This window comes from Gossypium arboreum, chromosome 11 (assembly GCF_025698485.1).
Source record: "Gossypium arboreum isolate Shixiya-1 chromosome 11, ASM2569848v2, whole genome shotgun sequence".
Lineage (NCBI taxonomy): Eukaryota > Viridiplantae > Streptophyta > Magnoliopsida > Malvales > Malvaceae > Gossypium > Gossypium arboreum.
Window position 1 is genome coordinate 30004812 of NC_069080.1, and position 22148 is coordinate 30026959.

The following is a 22148-nucleotide window of genomic DNA, read 5'->3' on the forward strand; positions in this document are numbered from 1 at the left end:
ACTCAGAGTTGATTCGGATGATTTTAAATGAAGCTCATAGCAATTGGTTATCTATACATCCGGGAAGTACAAAAATGTATAACGATTTGAAATAGCTTTATTAGTGGCCTGGTATGAAGTGCGATATCTCTGAATTTGTTTTGAAGTTTTTAACCTATCAGCAAGTCAAAGCTGAGCATCAGGTACCGTCTGGGTTAATGCAGCCGATTATGATTCCCGAATGGAAATGTGACTGAATCACGATGGATTTTGTATCGGGTTTGCCTTTGTCACCGAGTAAGAAAGATGCAATCTGGGTAGTTGTTGATAGATTGACTAAATCGGCTTATTTCATTCCTTGATAAACTTGCAGAATTGTACATTTCACAGATTATAAGATTGCACGGAGTACCTATTTCTATTGTTTCGAATAGAGATCCGAGATTCACATGGCGGTTTTGGAAGAAGCTGCAAGATGCATTAGGTACGAAGCTACATTTCAGTACTGCTTTTCATTTGCAAATAGATGGTCAATCTGAGTGGATTATTTAGATACTCGATAATATGTTGAGATGTTGCATTCTTGAGTTCGAAGGTACATGGGAATGATACTTGCCATTAATTGAATTTGCGTATAATAATAGCTTTCAATCAAGTATAAAAATGACACCTTACGAAGCTTTGTATGGTAACAAATGCTGAACACCTTTGTATTGGACTGAGCTCAGTGAGAATAAGATACACGGGGTTGATTTGATCAAAGAAACTGAACAGAAAGTGAAAGTGATTCGCGATAGTCTAAAAGCAGCGTCAGATCGTCAGAAATCATATGTAGACTTGAAATGGAAAGATATTGAGTTTTAGATTGGAGACAAAGTGTTTTTGAAAGTCTCACCGTGGAAGAAAATACTCCGATTCTGCCGTAAAGGCAAATTGAGTCTGAGATTCATTGGGCTGTATGAGATTATTGAGCGTATCGGGCTGGTTGCTTACAGATTGTTGTTTCCATCTGGGCTAGAAAAGATTCATAATGTATTTCATGTATTGTAAACTAAAAAATATATAGGATTTTTCCTATATAAATTACTACCTTTTACTTAAATTTGTTATTAAAACCAAGTAATTGTTCAATAAATTAATGAAATATGTGAAAATATGAAAAGCAGAACATAGAAATTATTAAAATGTGATTTTATGCTTTATTATATAGTTTTCATGCATAAAATGGCTTATTTTATATTAAATTGAGCATATTATATTTTTATGACATAAAATGGGCCACGATGATTAAATTAAATAATAAAATATAAAATTATATTTAATAATTCATTTTAAAATATTTCACTAATAATTTGGGTTTTAATTAATTTAATTAAGTTGGTAAAATTTAATTCTTTGGTCCTCCAACTTATTGATTTATTTTTGGATAGGTCTGAGAGCTTTAATTTGATTACAAAATCGTCCAAATAGAGGGCCAAGTCAACCCAAACTTTGTCTGAATATGGAGGTTCATAAACCATCTTTTGGTTTAATTACATAAGGTCCTTAAAGAGTTGAAGAAATTAAAGATTTGCCCGAAGATTTGCTAGTGACAGAGTATTAGTCTTAAGTTGTTGTGGCACTTAAATTGACCAAGAATCAAGCAAAATCAGCCACATTCCCTCAATTCATGGCTAGCCACCCTTGGAAGGAGTTTTGAAAAATGAACACTCCTATTTATAGCAAACTAGCTCCCATGCCTCACATATAAATAAGAGCCCTTTTCTCACTTTTTCAATCATCCCTCACTCATTCATCATTCTCTCCTCTCTCAATTCTCTTAGCTTTCTTAGCCCTCACACCTATCATCATCTTTGCATAAAGATTTTGAGCAAATTAACCTCTTAAAGAACCCTTGGTCAGCCACCTCGGAGAGCCATCAGCAAAGGAGCAAAGCGAAGGAACGAAGGAGCCCTAATCAGTCAGAGTCTTGGGTAACAGCCAGTCTAAATTGGGTTTAATCTTTCTTACTTTAATTTAATTCAAGAATGTTTGCTATGTGTTCTTTGTTCTTGTTTACAACAATGATAGCTTAATTTTATTTAAGCTAAGATGATTGCTTTGATTTAATAATAATTATTTGATTCATGCTTATAATATTTGTCCCTCAATCGATCATGTTTTCAATTAAAATCAAGTTTGTATTTCGTTCATATGTGATTGAAATGTACTTGAATTAGCTGAGCGATCCTTACCAGATGATGGGTAATGGACGCATAATTGAAATGTGGATGCTCAATTTAGATCCTAACCCGATTAAATTGCAGGTTGCATAACATCCCTAACCAAGCTCTGTTATCTACATAGTTTTTAGATTTGTGTGATTAAACTGTTTTAAACCTAACACGTCCCTGTTACCTTGCATGAATACTGATAAACCCTTAGTAAATAAGAATCATTAAAATGCGTATTTATTAAGTAAAGGATTCCGGAAGGACCTAACGTGGTTTCAAAACTCATGAAAGATCAAGTTGCCATGGAATGTTTTTTCAAATATTGATAAGCATGTTGATAAAAATTTAAGTTTAATTAAAGTAATTATCCTAGCTTATTTATGTTATAATTGTTACTTATTGTGTTAATTCTGCTAAAATCTATCTCATTCATATAGTTTTCATACTTAGGATAAATTGCATTAGAGATCATTGCATTTAGTTTCATATACTTAATTTTTCATCACTTCTCAATTATATTGTTTTTATTTATCAAATTGTTCATACACTTTTACAAATTAAGTGACTTAGCACAAATACAATCCTTGTGGAGACGATAACTTGATACTTACTTATTACTTGATAATGACTGTGTACACTGCACAAACCCGAGCGTTACAAGTTTTTGGCTCCGTTGCCGGGGATTATCAACTGTTGCCATAGTCATTTTTTGTGAAATTATTTATTTTCAATTTGGTTGTTTCTAACAGTACTAACTTATTCTTTTTAATTTTGTAATTTTCTTTCCAGGTGTTTATGAGCATAGATCAGATTATCGATTTACCCCCAGTAGACCCTGAAATTGAGTGAACTTTTAGAAAAAGAAGACGTGAACAAATAGCTTAGAGACAGAATGAGATGGACCTTGGAAATCAAAATCAAGACCAAGGTAATGAAGCCGAATATGTATGAAATCCTATCCTCATTGCTGATGATAAGGATCGATGCATCAGACAATATGCTGTGCTCTTTTTCAATTAGTTAAATCCAGGAATTAGAAGGCCAAATATTGAGGAAACCCAATTCGAATTGAAGCCAGTGATGTTTCAAATGATACAAACGGTGGGCAAATTTAGTGGCATGCCCATGGAAGATCCACATCTCCACCTTCGATTGTTTATGGAGGTGAGTGACTTATTCAAGATAGTCGGTGTGACTGAAGACACACTGAGGTTGAAGTTGTTTCCATACTCATTGCGAGATCGAGCATAAGCATGGCTCAATTCATTGCCACCAAGTTCTATATCTACATGGCAAGAATTAGCAGAGAGATTTTTGGTTAATTATTTCCCACCTAGCAAAAATGCTAAGTTGAGGAACGAGATCACAACTGTCCAACAATTGGATGATGAGTCTTTGTATGAGGCTTGGGACTGATTCAAGGAGTTACTTCATAAGTGTCCTCATCACAGGATTCCTCATTGTATCCAGTTGGAGACATTCTATAATGGTCTCAATGCACATATAAGATTGATGGTAGATGCTTTTGCGAATGGTGCAATTTTGTCTAAGTCTTAGAATGAGGCTTATGAGATCATTGAGAGGATCGCAAGCAATAACTATCAATGGCCAACAAATCGAACAGCTCCAGGAAGACGTGTAGCCAGAGTTCATGAAGTTGATGCTCTCACTTCATTATCAACTCAGGTATCGTTTATTTCCTCTATGTTAAAGCAGTTTACCACTAATGGTGCTAATAATTTTGCAGTTCAGCCACCAGTCCGTTTGAAGTAGTTTCCTGTGTATACTGTGGGGAAGGTCATTTTTTCAAAATTTGCCCATTGAATCTCGAGTCAATATACTATATGGGGAACCAACATCAAAACAGGAGTGGACAAGGACCTCAGTCCAACTTATATAATCCTTCATGGCGTAATCACCCTAACTTTTCTTGGAGCAACCAAGGAAATGGACCAAACAACAACTTTATGCAGCATAGACCCAACCAATCTCAGGGGTTTAATCAGCAAGCTCCAAAACCACCTCAAGCTGAATCATCAAATAGTTTGGAGAACTTGTTGAAAGCATACATGGCGAAGAATGACGCTTTGATCTAGAGTTAAGCAGTAATACTGAAAAATTTGGAAAGCCAAATGGGTCAGTTAGCTATGAAGCTTCGTAATAGACCACAAGAAACCTTGCCAAGTGATACTAAGAATCCAAGAAATTTGGGTAAAGAACATATCAAGGCAGTGGCATTGCAAAGTGGTAAAATTCTAGAACCTCGATTGATTGATGTTAAGGATGAGCCTGTTGAAAAGGGGGAAAGTCAACCAGCTGTTGAAGTCTCTACACCAAAAGAGTTAGAATTTGCAAAGACTGACAAGGTAAATCCTAACTTAGTGAATTCAAATACTTTAACATCTTCTTTAGATGCAGATTTACCTACTCAGAAGAGTTGTCCGGTTCAACCGAAAGTTCCATCACCTCCATATCCACAAAGATTGCAGCAACACAAGCAGAAACAGGAGGTGCAATTCAAGAAGTTTTTGGATGTTCTTAAGCAATTACACATCAATATTCTATTGGTGGAGGCTTTAGAACAAATGCCGAATTATGTGAAGTTTATGAAGGATGTACTATCCAAGAAGAAATGACTGAGTGAGTATGAGACTGTCGCTCTGACAAAAGAGTGCAGTGCGTTCCTGTAGAATAAGCTGCCACTAAAATTGAAGAATCCAGAAAGCTTTACGATACCCTATAACATTGGTAAATCTTATTGTCGTAAAGCTTTGTGTGACTTAGGAGCAAGTATCAACTTGATGCCTAAGTCTATTTTCAAGATGCTACGGATAGTAGAAGTAAGACCTACAATTGTGACGCTCGAGCTAGCGGATCGATTTTTAGCATACCCCGAAGGAAAGATCGATGATGTTTTGGTAAGAGTCGATAAATTTATTTTTCCTGCTGATTTCATTATTCTAGATTTTGAAGCAGATAAGGAAGTGCTAATTATCCTTAGAAGACCTTTCCTAGCCATGAGAAGAACGTTAATTGATGTGAAGAAATAGAAACCTTGAGTTCTATGGAAAGCCATCTTGAAGAAGATCCATTGGAGAAAGCCTTAGGGATTGACCCTTTGGAGGATGAAGAAGGTGAAGAAAACATGGCTGTGATGGAAGCCAACCCGAGGAATTTTATTCAATCCATACAATTTGAACCGTTGGAGATAGAAGTTAGAGAATTTGTGCAACCCAAATTGTCAATCGAAGAACCACCTACACTCGAACTAAAGGTACTTCCTTCCCATTTGAAATACGTTTATTTAGATAATTGTTCTACTTTGCCTGTGATTATTTTAGCCGAACTGACAAAAGATCAAGAGGAGTAATTAATTTCTATTCTAAAGAAATTTAAGAAAGCAATTAGTTGGACTACAGCTGATATTCGAGGTATAAGCCCTTCATTTTGCATGCACAAAATTATTCTAGAGGAAGGTGAAAAAGTTCAAATTGATGGGCAAAGGAGATGAAGGAAGTTGTGAGAAAGGAAGTGATCAAATGGCTAGATGCAAGAATCATCTATCCTATTTCAGATAGTTCGTGGGTAAGTCTGGTACAGTGTGTGCCGAAGAAAGGTGGAATTACTATTGTTGAGAATGAGTGTAACGAATTGATCCCTACAGGAACTGTTACTGGTTGGAGAATTTGTGTTGACTATAGAAAATTGAATAAAACCACTCGAAAGGACCATTTTCCGTTGCCTTTTATGGATCAGATGTTAGATCGATTGGCAGGTAATGAATTCTATTATTTTTTAGATAGTTATTTGGGATATAACCAAATAGTTGTTGCTCCGGAAGACTAACATAAAACAACCTTTAGTTGTTCGTACGGTACGTTTGCTTTTAATTGAATGCCTTTTGGCTTATGCAATGCACTTGCGACATTCCAACGATGCATGATGGCAATATTCACTGATATGATTGAAAATTTTGTTGAGGTTTTCATGGATGATTTTTTTTTTGGTAACACTTATGATATTTTTTTGAGTAATTTAGCTAAGGTACTGATGAGCTACGAAGAGGCGAATCTAGTCCTTAACTGGGAGAAATGCCATTTTATGGTTAAGGAAGGGATTTTCTTAAGGCATAGAATTTCAAAGAAAGGAATTGAAGTCAACAAAGAAAAGACGGATGTAATTGAAAGATTACCGGCCCCAATGAATGTGAAAGGAGTCAGAAGTTTCTTAGGCCATGCCGATTTTTACCGAAGGTTTATCAAAGATTTTTCAAAAATTTCTAAACCACTGTGTTTGTTGTTAAAGAAAGATACAGTGTTTGATTTCAACAAAGCATGTTTAGAAGCTTTTAAAGAGCTGAAAAAATGGTTATTCTCAGCCCCAATAATCATTACAGCCGATTGGAGCACACCTTTTGAGTTGATGTGTGATGCAAGCGATTATGCTATTGGAGCTGTGATGGGTCAAAAAAGGAATAAAGTGTTCCACCCCATTTACTATGCAAGTAAAACCTTGACGAGAGCCCAACTCAATTATACGGTAACTGAAAAGGAACTATTTGCTATAGTTTTTGCTTTTGACAAATTCCGCTCATATCTTATAGGTACCAAAGTTATAGTATTTACTGATCATGAGGCCATTAAATACTTGCTCACGAAGAAAGATGCGAAATCGAGGCTAATTCATTGGATACTTTTACTCCAAGAATTTGATGTTGAGATCCAAGACAAAAAAAGGTGTTAAAAATCAAGTAGCTGATCATCTGTCGAGGTAGGAGCAAGATGAGGTAACTCGATCACATGTGCCTATCAACGAGAATTTCCCAGATGAGCACTTATTTGAGGTGAGTCGAATTCATGAAACACCTTGGTTTGCTGATTTTGCTAATTATCTTGCATGCGAAATAATTCCTCGAGAATTGACATACCAACAAAGGAAGAAATTCCTTCATGATAGTCGATATTATATCTAGGAGGACCCATTCCTGTTTAAACAGTATGAAGATAATATAATCCGAAAGTGTGTTGCTGAAAGTGAGATTGTTGAGATCTTATATCATTGCCATTCATCTCCAAGTAGGGAACACTTTGGGGGTGCACGTACCACAACAAAGATTTTGCAAGCAGGTTTCTTTTGGCACTATTTAAAGATGCTTATGCTTATGTGAAGAACTGTGATAGATGCCAAAGGAGCGAAAACATATCACGGAGGAATGAGATGCCCTTAACAAACATTTTGGAGATTGAATTATTCTACGTATAGGGCATTGACTTCTTAGGACCATTTCCTTTTTCATATGCAAACAAATACATCTTAGTTGTTGTGGATTATGTGTCCAAGTGGGCTGAAGCTGAAGCATACCCTACAAATGATACTAAGGTAGTCATGCGATTCCTACATAAGCATGTGTTTACACGATTTGGGACACCAAGAGCTATTATTAGTGATGAAGGTTCTCACTTTGTGAACAAATTGCTTAAGTGGCTGCTTGACAAATATAATGTGAAACATAAGATTGCTACTACTTATCACCGTCAGTCCAATGGCAAGTTGAAATAGTGAACTGTGAGATCAAAGGTATCCTTGAAAAGGTAGTATGCCCTAGCAATAAAGATTGGTCCCGAAGGCTCGATGATGCATTATGGGCCTATCGAACAACATTTAAGACACCATTAGGAATGACTCCTTATTGGTTGGTTTTTGGGAAGGCATGTCATTTGCCATTGGAGTTGGAGAATAGAGCTCACTAGGCTTTGAAGAAATTGAACTTTGATCTGAAGAAAGCCGATGAGAGAAGGATGTTACAACTGGATGAGTTGGAAGAGTTGAGGTTGTTTTCCTATGAGAATGCCAAAATGTGTAAAGAAAGATAAAAAAGATGGCATGATAATCATATATGACCTCACCAGTTTAAAAAAGGTTAGAAGGTTTTATTGTTCAATTCAAGGATGAAGTTATTTCCTGGGAAGCTAAAATCCCGATGGAAAGGACCTTATACCATCTATCGAGTTTATCCTTATGGAGCTATTGAATTATTCGACAATCAAAGAGGTACGCTTAAAGTTAATGGTCAACGTCTCAAACATTATTGGGATGGTGACGTTGAGCGAGTTGAATCCTCGTTAAAATTAACAAACCCTTGATTTTTCACAAACTTGTTTTATAAATAAATAAATAATTAGGATTTATTTTCTTAATTTAGTACATTTAATTAATTCTGTCTAAGGAGATTGGAACTCAAGTAGGACCGTTGTGACCCCTCCAACCTTTCCTAGGAATTAATTTAATGTAATTTATTGAGAAGAAATTTTCTAATTAAGATTTAAAATTTCTTTTAGTTTCATTTATTTTGTTTAAATTTTAAACTTTTATGTTAATAAAGGAGGTCAAATTTGGCCCAAGTACTAATCAATTTATTTAGTAAGATACAGTCTAAATTTGAGGCCCAAGACAGTAAAAAGAAGAAAAATTCCACACCTATTGCCACCACTTCCATTGCTTGCTGCCCAAGTAACCCTAATGTAGCTAAGGTTTTGCTACATGTTGCCCTACATTTTCCCTATATAAACCCCTCTTCATTCTACTATTTTTCATATCCCTCAAAGCAATTTTCTTCAACCCTAAAAAAATCCCTAAACTTTTCTCTTGTGCCATCAACCTCAAATCTCAAAAGAAATCCTAGTTCTTTTCCCCTTTGTCAAAATCTCCTATTACCACCTCAAAGAAATCACCGGGGCATCAACGTCACTGTCGCACGTAGTTGTTATCACTAATCAATGTTCTCAAGTGGGAACGATTTTGTGATGCTCGTTCACTTCTCGATGACAAACTAGTTTGAGAGTTCTATGCAAGTTTGACTACACAAGATGCCACTGAGGTCATCGTTCGGAAGAAAAAGGTACCTCTTACCTCTAAGTCCATCAATGATTTGTTTAACTTACCTGATGTTGAAGAAGATGAGTACTACTCTTTGATGAACAATATCAATTGGGATTTTCTTCAACAAGTGCTTGATGTTGTAAGAAATCTAAGATCCTAATGGATTATAAGAAAGTATGAGAGCCATTCTTGCTGAAGGGAATACCTAAAACCAGTAGCAAAGGTGTGGTTTTATTTTGTTCGCTACAGTTTTATGCCTATCTCACACAGTTCCACCATCTCGATGGAACGAATGCTCTTGTTATATGTAATCTTGACATAAAAGTCCATTAATGTTGGGAAAATTATTCTCAAGGAGATTTTTGACTGTGCTAAAAAGAAAAAAAAAGTACTTATTTCCCATCATTAATCACTTCACTTTGCTTAAGGGCCCGTGTTAAAACACAAGCGAATTTGAAGAGGCAATATGTCCAAGGGTGCATTACAAGTCATGATCTAGAAAGATTAATAGAGAAGGTGCATGAGCTGAATCAAGGTGAGCAAGAAGAACCAACTGAGCTAGATACTGAGGAGTCAATGAATGAAACTGAAACTAAATCAGTTTCAAACACTGAAGAAGAAGAATCTAATAAGGAACCGGTTGAAGACCTTGAACCAAGGGTTGAGCCAGAAGAAGAACTAGTGAAGCTAAGTGTTGAACCTGAATATGAAACTCCATTGCCGACTTCTGCAAGAACTTCAAGGAAATCAGAGTTGTCAATGTTGATGGATATGTGCAAGTTCATGCACAATCAACAAAAAACTTACTGGAAATATGTAAAAATTAGAGATGATTCGATTCGAAATACTTTTAAGAATATCTTTAACACATTTGTTCCTGAGTTCGCGGATGCTATCTTTGAGACATGGATGGATGATACTGATTATACAAGCAGAGAAGGAGCTAAAGAAGACAAGGGGGATGAGTCAAATGAATGAAAGGGGGGATTCTTGTCTTTTTATATATTTATTTTTGGTCTTTAAGAATTTGTTTCTTTAGTAACTAAGATTTAATTTCTGCAAAATAAAACATAGCAAGCATGAATAAATGCTTCCTTTAGAAAGAAAAGGACTAAGTGATGTGGTAATATGAATGAACATGTCTAGGATTGGATTATGAGGAAAGACTTGGTGTTTAAGTAGTCTTAATGACTCACCTCTCTTTCTTTTTAACCCTATTTAGTGTTCAATTTTCATTCATTACTTTGTTCTTGCAAGGAGGACATTGTTTCTTTTTAAAGGGGGGTAAGACAAATAATTGTTGCTCAAATTTTCAAGTATGTTTCAATTATTTCTTTCATGAGTATGTTTTAATAAATGAATGTTTAGAGAATTCTTTGTTAATAAGATATGCATGAATGATGATTTTATCTAAATAACTATATGTTATCATGAAAAACGAAATGATTGTATGATCTTAGTCTTCAGTAATGTTTGCCATGAAAACTTAGTTTCTTTTGAGATTAGACATGCATGAAGGTTTATATCTTTAGAATTGACTTAGTAACTTTCTTGAGGCGAAATCTAAGGAGACATAAAAATCTAAAATGATATAGGCACCATTTTCTTTAGATCGTCTGAGCCTTTTCAAGCCCACCTTATGATATTAGACCCTTAAAACTATAATTTTGAGCTTAAAGGCCTATTTAGTGCAATGAACCTACATTACAAACCACATTACCATCTTTGTAAGTTATCCTAATTTTGTGCACCTATTTTAACTTAAGTTGTCTTGGTAATCAACATTTGATGAAATTTTCATAAAGATGTATGTGCTCATGCTTATAAAAAAAAGTGCGAAGAAAAGTTTGCTCAGTCTTCAAAAAGGGAAAAAAAATGTATGAGCTTAAGTTCAAAATGAGTTTGGGGGTGTTCCAAAGGTTTACGTAAAGAAAAAGGTTGTATTACGAGAAAACCAAGACAAAGGTAAAGGTTAAGATCTTGAAACCGAAATATCCCATCTCTTAAAATCCCTACCTTTGACCGAGCCCCATTACAACATTATAAAAGACCTATTGATTTGATGATTATGTCACCTACATTAGTGGAGAGAAAGTCCTAAGTTCAACATATGAAGATTATAAATAAGCCTTATGATTGTTTTGCTTGATTGATGAGAAATTATGTTGAATGAAAGAATATTATCTATGGTTGGGATGTATATACATACTATGATTCATGTTGGCATACCTTGAAACTTAGTATAAAATTTTCAAAATGGTTGCATATGAATTACTTGTAAATGAAGAAGATCGATGAGCATGAATTTATTAATACATGATTATGGGGCAATGATTGATGCTGCTTACACTTTTAGTAATTTTTCTTTAGCGAGACCTTGTGCTGTGCATGAACATTACTCGGGACGAGCAATGATTTAAGTTTGGGAGTGTGTAAAATGAAAAACATATAGGATTTTTCCTATATAAATTATCACCTTTTTACTTAAATTTGTTGTTAAAACCAAGTAATTGTTTAATAAATTAATGAAATATGTTAAAATATGAAAACAGGACATAGAAATTATTGAAATGTGATTTTATGCTTTATTATATAGTTTTCATGCATAAAATGGCTTATTTTATATTAAATTGAGCATATTATATTTTTATGACATAAAATGGGCCACGCATGATTAAATTAAATAATAAAATATAAAATTATATTTAATAATTTATTTTAAAATATTTCACTAATAATTTGGGTTTTAATTAATTTAATTAAGTTGGTAAAATTTAATTCTTTGGTCCTCTAACTTATTGATTTATTTTTGGATAGGTCTGAAAGCTTTAATTTGATTACAAAACTGTCCAAATGGTGGGCCAAGTCAACCCAAAATTTGTCTGAATATGGAGGTTCATAAACCATCTTTTGGTTTAATTACATAATTTCCTTAAATAGTTGAAGAAATCAGAGATTTGCTCGAAGATTTGCTGGTGACCGAGTCTTAGTCCTGAGTTGTTGTGGCATTCAAATTGACCAAGAAGCAAGCAAAATTAGCCACATTCCCTCAATTCATTTCCGGCCACCCTTGGAAGGAGTTTTGAAAGATGGACACTCCTATTTTTAGCAAACTAGCTCCCATGCCTCACCTATAAATAAGAGCCCCTTTCTCACTTTTTCAATCATCCCTCACTCATTTATCATTCTCCCCTCTCTCAATTATTTTAACTTTCTTAGCCCTCACGCCTATCATCATCTTTGCATAAAGATTTTGAGCAAATTATCCTTTTAAAGAACCCTTGGTTGGCCACCTTGGAGAGCCATTAGCAAAGGAGTCAGAGTCTTGGGTGAGAGCCACTCTAAATTTGGTTTAATCTTTCTTACTTTAATTTAATTCAAGAATGTTTGCTATGTGTTCTTTGTTCTTGTTTACAACAATGATAGCTTAATTTTCTTTAAGCTAGGATAATTACTTTGATTTAATAATAATTATTTGATTCATGCTTATAATATTTGTGCCTCAATCGATCATGTTTTCAATGAAAATCAAGTCTGTATTTTGTTCATACGTGATTGAAATGCACCTGAACTATTTGAGCGATTCTAACCAGACGACGACTAATGGACGCATAATTGAAATGTGAATGCTCAATTTATAGTGCAGATTGCATAACATCCCTAACCAGGCTCTGTTATCTGCATAGTTTTTAGATTTGTGTGATTAAACTGTTTCAAACCTAACACGTCCCTGTTACCTCGCACGAATACTAAGAAACCCTTGGTAAATAAGGATCAGTAAAATGCGTATTTATTAAGTAAAGGATTCCGAAAGGACCTAACGTGGTTTCTAAACTCATGAAAGATCGAGTTGCCATGGAATGTTTTTCCGAATATTGATAAGCATGTTGATAATAATTTGAGTTAATTAAAGTAATTGTCCTAGCTTATTTATGTTATAATTGTTGCTTATTGTATTAATTCCGCTAAAATCTATCTCATTCATATAGTTTACATACTTAGGATAAATTGCATTAGGGATCAATGCATTTAGTTTCATATACTTAAATTTTCATCACTTAATTATATTGTTTTTATTTATCAAATTGTTAATACACTTTTACAAATTAAGTGACTTAGCACAAATACAATCCCTGTGGAGACGATAACTCGAAACTTACTTATTACTTGATAACGACTGTGTACACTTTCACAAACCCGAGTGTTACATGTATCCATGCTTCGACGTTATCGATTTGATCCTTCGCATGTAATCTCTCTGCTTGAGATTGAAATTAAGTCTGATATGACATATGAAGAGGAACAGATTCGAATTTTAGATTGCGAGGTTAAAGAATTGAGAAATAAGAAAATCTCTTTAGTGAAAGTCTTATGGCATCGGCATGGGATTGAAGAAGCTATGTGGGAGCCTAAGGATGCTATGAGATAATGCTACCCAAACCTATTCGCAAGTAAGATTTTTGGGGACGAAAATCCCTAAAGGGGGGAGAGTTGTAACAGCCCGGTTTAGACCCTAGTCAGAATAGTGGTTTTGGGACCACAAATCCGAGTAAAAATAACATTTTAATATTATTTTCTATGTTTACAGCATGTTAATTAATATGTGTGAAATTTTTGTGATTTAATTTTATCGTTTGAGTGTCCGATTTGATAAAAAGACTTAATCGCGTAAAATGCAAAAGTGACTTGATATTTGTTAAAGTGCTATATTGCTAAGGTTTTTATTATGTGGAATCCTTATGATGTACTTTAACCATTAGAAATATGCATGGACAAATATGGACAACCATTATATAGTTTATAATTAAATATTTAAGTTTAAAATAGTAAAAAGTAAATTAATATGTAATAAAATAAAATAAAACATGATAATGGATGATTCATTCATCCTTGTTGTCGAAACTTTAAAAGAAAAAAAAAAGAAAGAAGCAAGCTAGGTTCAGCCATTGCTATCTTTGATTAAGGTATGTTAGTTGATTGGTTTTTGATAATTTTTACGTTTTTGAGATCGTTGCTTTGTGTTTTAGCTAGTCCATGCTTTAATTTTCGAAATTGATGATGAATTTGAGATTTTCCATTGTTGATAGCTTGATGATTTTTGTGTTTGATGATGAAAATAAATAAATGTTGTTAGATTGTCATGTTTAATTAAGTGATTTTTAGTAAAAATGCCTATTTAGGATTAAATTGTAAATTTTGTAAATTGAGGGGTCAAAATATGAAATAAATGGGCTGCTAGGGACCTTAGTGAAATTCGACCAAGCTTAGGTGTGGTGAAATTTTGAATATTTTGTGTTTTATGAAATAGGGACAAAATTGTAAAAAATGTAAAATATTGGGGGCTAAAGTGCAAATTGCCCTTTTATGTGTTTTTGGATGAATTTGAGTACATATGTGACTAAATAAGTTGATTTATATTAATTTAGATCAAGAAAAGAGGAAATTGGATTTGGATCAGGGAAAATCAAAAGTTATTGAATAGTCATTCCGGTCTGTTTGTCTCCGTACGAGGTAAGTTCATAAGTAAATGATTTTTGTTAATTTATATGAAAATGTATTTAATTGTACCGATGTTACACACCAAACCTGGCCTAGAAGTTATGGCCGAATCTGGCGCTGTCACATTGAAGTGTTTTTCGTAAAACGTGATAACGTTTGAAAAACCCATGTTTATTTAACCTCTTTGTGTGATCTAGAAAATAATTTTAAAACCTGCATCACTATCAAAAAGTATTTACTTTAAAACGTTATAAATTCCAAAATCTTATTTATCGCGGAAGCTTCTGAAACAGCTTTGCGTATTCGTGGTATGTTGGTAACTCATGCATATCTTTTGAAAACCTGCATCCTACCACTAGCAGGTATAAATCATAACAAAATAATAAAAGCCCAGATTAAAGAATAAATTTAAGAGGCCTTTTACATAAAAATACCCAAATTAAGCTATTTATAAGTTAAAAGAAATATTCGGAAGCGTAAGCTATTGTGTGTCCACCTCCGAGTCCCTCGCAGCACTGATCTGCCTAAGGATTACCTGTATAGTTAATACAGTTGGGTGAGTTTACGTAAACTCAGTGTGTAATCCCATATTAAACTCAATGTGTAATCCCATATAAGCAAACAATCAGAGTAACACAATTTGGGCCTAAGCCCTTTCAGTTTTAGTTAGGGCCTTAGCATATTCCAGCAACAGTATTAGTGGGGCCTTAGCCCATATTAGTAACGAGAGCAAATTGCAATAACAAGAAAGCAATGCAGCAGAAGAATAAAAGATGTAGGTCCTACCCATCCAACCTCTACACACCATTTCCGTACCAACCCTACACACCAATGTGGGGATAAAATCAACCTACCCATCCCTACACACCAGAACTAGCACAGGTTGCGGCACTAAACAGTATTGTAGCAAAGTTGCCAATATAGTAGGCTTAATCCCATCGGTAGGTCCACAGTCGTCTTGCGCGACCCGTGCGACCATATTAGTACAGTACAATTCCTCAAAAATCATATATCCCACCTCATGCAATGCAACATAATATTATACATGGATGCAACATACATATAACATGGCATGCTCAAATACAGTCAGACATATCGTGGGACAAATTTGTCATTTTACCTTACCGAGGTATTACAGTCATTTTACCCTACTGGGGTATTTCGGTCATTTTATCACATAAGGGCAAAATTATCATTTTATCACATAAGGGAAAAATCGTCATTTTATCACATAAGGGTAAAATTGTCATTTTATCACCTAAGGGCAAAATTTTCATTTTATCACATGAGGGTTCAGGTACGCTTATAGACCTAACAGAAAGTCACAGTCGTCTCGGGCGACCCATGCAACCTTAACAATCAAAAAGTGAAAATGGGCCCAAAGCCCATAATGCGGGCCCATGTGGGCCCACATGCCTTTGTGGCCCACGAAGCCCAAAAATGGCCTTGACTGTGCGAACTACACAAGGTAGCGCAAAAATCTCCATGCATTCGTGTGATTTATGTAACACCCCTTACCCGTTACCGTCGCCGGAACAGGATATAAGGTATTACCAGAACATACCACATACCATTAAACATAACCGAGATATAAATATGTCATCCAATTTGATAGTGCATCGTACAACATATGTCTTGAACAATATTAGCCAACTTTAATGGCTTGTACAAAGTAGCTGGTCGAGTACTGTAACTAATATTTTAAACCTAGACAAATATGACACGTAACAAAATAATTAAGCCTACTATACATGCCATAATTCAAAACGTTTAGTTCAAATACCCTAAAGTATGATAGTGCGGGTAGATCTTCACGATCCTTAACTCCTGAGCAAGCCGAAGGACACTATAAGACAAAAGAGAGAAACAAAGTAAGCTTATAGCTTAGTAAGTAAGTATGTAAATACTAATTAAAGAATCTAACATGTTTACACAACAATTCAAGTATATCTACTTTAACTTCACTATTCATTCCACCTTGATTAAGCTGTCTCTGCTGCGTCATATTCACTAAATAAATCATAACTCGAGTTACAAAACTCGAAATTCAAATCCGTAAAATTTCCCTGAATATAGACTCATAAATATTTTTACTAATTTTTTTCTATAATTTTTGGTTCAGCCGATTAGTACAGTTTATTAGTTAAAGTTTCCCCTGTTACACAGCTCGACTGATCTGACCTCTGTTCACTACGAATTGAATTTCTCTCAGTACACAATTCAAACAACCCTGAAGTCTGTTTCATTTAAAACTAGTCTCAATAAGGAATTTATGCATGTAAACTATATTTCTTAATTTTATTTTTACAATTTTAATGATTTTTCAAAGTTGGAACAGGGATCACGTATTCATCCTGAGCAAGTCACATACAATTGTAAATATCTCAAAATATAGAATTCCTTTGCTTGCTCTGTTTCTTTTATATGAAAGTAGACTCATTAAACTTTAATTTCACATCTCATTCAACCTCTAATTATATTCCTCCTATTTTGGTGATTTTTCAAAATCATGTCACTGCTACCATCTAAAAACAGTTTTAATGCTAATTTCACTCTTTCACACATTCTTTATGCTAACCTCATTTTATCTTATATATGTATATACCACAAATCATTTTCACCACATTTCATTCACCATAAGTGTAGGTCCAAACCACAATATCACCACAAAACCATCCCGTTGAACAATTCGGATCAATCCTCGATATTTAATGGTTTCAAAGACACACCCCACCATCATACTTCGTTTAGTTCGGCTCTCTTGTACACATGGTGAACACTTAGTACCACTCATGCGACCTAACCAATTTGTCTCGTAGCTCTCTTGTCTACATGGTGTCCTTCACTTGGAATCACGCATGCGACCTAGCTACATTTATCTTTCACGTAGCTCTCTTGTCTACATGGTGTCCTTCACTTGGAATCACGCATGCGACCTAGCTACATTTATCTTTCACGTAGCTCTCCTGTCTACATGGGATACATCTCGTATCACACATGTGACCTAGCTACTACAGGTGTCTCGTAGCTTTCTTGTACACATGATGTGCACTCAAGATCGTACATGTGACCTAGCTACGCCCTCTATTTCATTCGATCTCTCGAATGTTCAACCAGGATCTCTCTCTATATTTATTTCCATTCTTCCAATAGTCGATTTACATTTTAACATCAGCTAGTATATTTATATAATAGGCTGAAATATAAGAATGTACATGAAATTATTGTAATATTTACATACAAACTTACCTTGGTGCAAAATGTGGAAATTTTGCAATTTAGTCCAAAACTTTTTCCTTCCCCGTTCGAGATCAATTCGCGTCTTTCTTGATCTATAATAACACATTTAGCTCATTTAATACTCATACTATTTATTTCAATCCAAAATCACATCATGGAAAAATTACATTTTGCCCCTAACTTTACAAAATTACAATTTTTCCCTAGGCTCGGAATTTAATTTCAGCCTTTATTCTTATGTTTTATGATATGCTGAACATTTTTCTTCTACAACAACATCAAATTCTCACTCTATCATATAGTTATGAACAATAGGTATTTTTACCGATTATCTGCTTTTACTCGTTTTCACTTAAAACCGAGTAGCACAAGTTATTTAACATAATTTAAAACCTCATATTCTATCATAAAATATCAAAATACACAAATTTCACCTATGGGTATTTTTCCAAATATGAACCCTAGGTTAAATTATTACTAGCATAAGCTTAATCGAGCTTCCGGATTCCAAAACGTAAAGAACATTAAAAGCGGGCTTGGAATCACTTACTACTGAGCTTGAAAATTGAAGAAACCCTAGCTATGGAGAGAGGAGAATTCGGCAGCAACTAAGGAGGATGATGATCAATTTTGTGTTATTTTTCCCATTTTATTTCATTTAATATCCAAATGACCAAAATGCCCCTCCTTACTAAACTTTCAAAAATTCCTTCCATGTCCTAATTTTGTCCATGAACTTAAAATTGGTCAAATTGCTATTTAAGACCTCCTAATTAATATTCCAAAACAATTTCATACTAAAAATTTCCGGGATGCAAATTTTGCAACTTATTCGATTTAGTCCCTACTTTCAATTTAAGCACTTTAGGCATAGAATTTCATCACGAAATTTTCACAAAATCATGCAATCATATCATAAACCCCAAAATAATTATAAAACAATTATTTCTATCTCGGATTTGTGGTCATGAAACCACTATTCCGATTAGGCCCTAATTCGGGTTGTCACAATTTACCCATGTGGGCCCACACGGCCGTGGCCCAAAACGGCCTAAGCTCATGAAATCGCTTATAGCGGCATCTATGTTCTAACGCCCGTGATTTACACGTTCAGGATACCACACGAGCGAGCGCATGCTCGTGTAGAGTCAACAATCCATTATTTTGGCTTTTACCATTTTACGATTAGAGGTAGTGTGATTACACACCTGATTACGGAATGCACGAAAAAGACCACGAGTACTTCACCCTACAATAAGTCACAAGCTTCGGTTAGTCGTTTCCCAAACGACCTATCAAAGGCCCTTACCAAAAACTTGTCTAACAGTTTACCTCTTACCTAATTAAATCAATCGCTTATGGCTTGCTTAGTGAAGTCGTTTGCAAAAGGTTGATAAATAAGCCTTAGGGTTCTCTGCAGTGCAACCAACGATTAACAATCATCAATCAAATAACAGTTGAACAAGACGAATAGCCGCTTACCAAAAACGCAGAGTCCAAATCTAGGAGGGAAAAACAATCGGCTCTTACCCGCACAAGTCGAGAGTACAGACAGAATGATAGAGACAACCCCAATATCAGAGAACACTTGCAAAAGCCGAAAACAGAGTGGGGAGAGGTATATGCAGTAACGGTTAAAGTATTAAGATGGAAGAATGACCAGAGGAGAGGAGAAGAATGAGGTATTCAGCAAGTGAATAAAAGGGAAAAAAGAAGTGGGTTAGCAACAGTCGAAAGGTCTAAGAGATAGTATTCAGCCGAAAGCATCAACGCAAGAAATGATGATTAAAGAAAACCGAATGAGAAGGAAAAAAAGAATGGCATTCGGTTAAGGGAAAGAAGAATAACACGAGAGGAAACGATTTGCTACCAAAGTAAGGAAGAAGAGAAGTCGATCAAAACTAGGCTCTGTAAAGAAGAGCAACCCAAAACATACCCAAAATGAAAAATACCTGAGTGGTCAACAACGTTTGGTCTCAACAACAAAAGAGAAAAAGAGAAACAACAAAGTTTCTAGCACAAAATCGGCACCCCCAGAATAAAGCCCCAAAATGCAAAAAGGAAAAAAAATTTCCCAAAACCGACAATTTTTGAGGGAAAAGCAAACTTAGCCGAAATTTTGTGTACTTCCTAACCAATTTCGGCACAACACCGCTTCTTTTCAAATCCCACTTTTTCCTTCCCTTAATTCTCTCCTCATATCTCCTCAACTCCCTCATACAATCCCTCCATGACCAAATCAACTCCACTCCACTCTGTAGTGTTTCAGTCAAACTCTACTACCTCCCATAGCCAACAGTAAAAATAATCTCCATTTGCACAAGCAAGGATTCGAACCTCAGACTTCTTGCACACTCACATGCCACTTACTATTGGGCTACCATGCTTGCTTTATGTCATACTTTACCAAAATAAACAATAACCCTACTGGCCAAAGATAGGGGTTTTATCCTCAAAAACCAAAATTTTCTGGAAGCTAGGGATTGAACCTATGACTTCCCAGACACTTCCAGAACACACAACCACTAAGCCAAACACACAATTGTATCACTTCCTTGCACAATTAAATATTTATGAATAGCTTCCCAACTGCTCCCTCTCTCAAGACCTAATACTTCTAGGCCCAAATTTGGGGAGTTACAATTCTACCTTCTTTAAATAAATTTCGTCCCTGAAATTTTCCACTATCAGAACAGTCGTATCACTTAGACGACACCACCACGCTCTCGCTGCGCACTCTAGATCCAAAACCATACCACATTTCACTTGAGCACTTCTAATATAGTCCATAGATAGATTGGAACCATTCGTCTATCCAATACTCCACCGCACGATCATGAGACCCCGCTCTAGCACCTCCATGGCCTTCGCTGCAGCCATTTGTACCCCTTCCACGGGTACCTCCGGTGCTCAAAATCGATTCGCGTTTTATCTTTATTAGCAATTTTATGCATCTGTTTACAGTTCCAGTGTTTATTAATAGGTATCTTATGGAATAGCAGTATCAATATTTAAGAGTTTGTTTTAGCGGTACGTAGTGTCTATCTGTGTCCACCAGTCTCACTATAGTTTCAGTATACATTACTAAAAAGTTTGCAGTACGGTATACTACCTACGGTAGTCTTAGTAATCCTACCTATGGCAACTTCAATCAAAATCAAGATACAGTTTTCAGAGAGAACTTACAGGATCGGCGTGGAGACTCAGTGTACCACACATTCAGTAAAACATTTCAAAATAGTTCAAATCATTTTAAACAGTTCTCTTTGAATTCCTCAGTTCAAAAAGAAATCCAAATCCATAGCCGAGTTTTGCAACCTGGCTATGATACCACTAAATGTAACACCCCAAACCCGACCTAGACGTTATGGCCAAATCTAGCGATGTCACATTGAAGTATTTTTCGTAAAACGTGATAATGTTTGAAAAGCCCAATGTTTATTTAGCCTCTTTATGTGATCTAGAAAATCATCTTAAAACTTGCATCACAATTAAAAAGCATTTACTTTAAAATGTTATAAATTCCAAAATCTCATTTATCGCGGAAGTTTCTGAGACAGTTTTGGTTATTCGTGGTATTTTGGTAAATCATGCATATCTTTTGAAAACCCACATCCTATCACTAGCAGGTATAAATCATAACAAAATAATAAAAGCCCAAATTAAAGAATAAAACTTAAAGAGGCCTTTTACATAAAAATACCCAAATTAAACTACTTATAAGTTAATAGAAATAGTCGGAAGCATAAGCTGTTGTGTGTCCACCTCCAAGTCCCTCGCAGCACCGATCTGCCTAAGGATACCTGTACAGTTAATACAGTTGGGTGAGTTTACGAAAACTCAGTGTGTAATCCCATATAAGCAAACAATCAGAGTAACACAATTTGGGCCTAAGCTCTTTCAATTTCAGTTAGGGCCTTAGCCCATTCCAGCAACAGTATTAGTGGGGCCTAAGCCCATATTAGTAACAGTAAACAGTGCAATAACAGTAAATAGTGCAGCAGTAGTAACAATATGCAGGTCCTACCTATCTAACCTCTACACACCATCTCCGTACCAACCCTACACACCATGTGGGGATAAAATCAACCCACCCATGCCTACACACCATAATTAGAATCGGTTACGGCACTAAATAGTATTGCAGCAAAGTTGCCAGTATAGTAGGCTTAAAGCCATCGGTAGGTCCACAGTCGTCTTGCGCGACCCGTGCGACCATATCAGTACAATACATTTCCTCCAAAATCATATATCCCACCCTATCCAATGCAACATAATATTATACATGGATGCAACATACATATAACATGGCATGCTCAAATGCAGTCATACATATCG

General features: G+C 35.3%; 1 non-coding gene across 1 annotated transcript; it reads right to left on the reverse strand.

Moving 5' to 3' along the window:
- Window positions 1-3539: 3539 nt before the first annotated feature.
- On the reverse strand, window positions 3540-3646 carry LOC128284999 (small nucleolar RNA R71). Its single transcript, XR_008275415.1, has one exon. It is a non-coding gene; the product is annotated as a small nucleolar RNA R71 (small nucleolar RNA).
- Between the last annotated feature and the right edge of the window lie 18502 nt (window positions 3647-22148).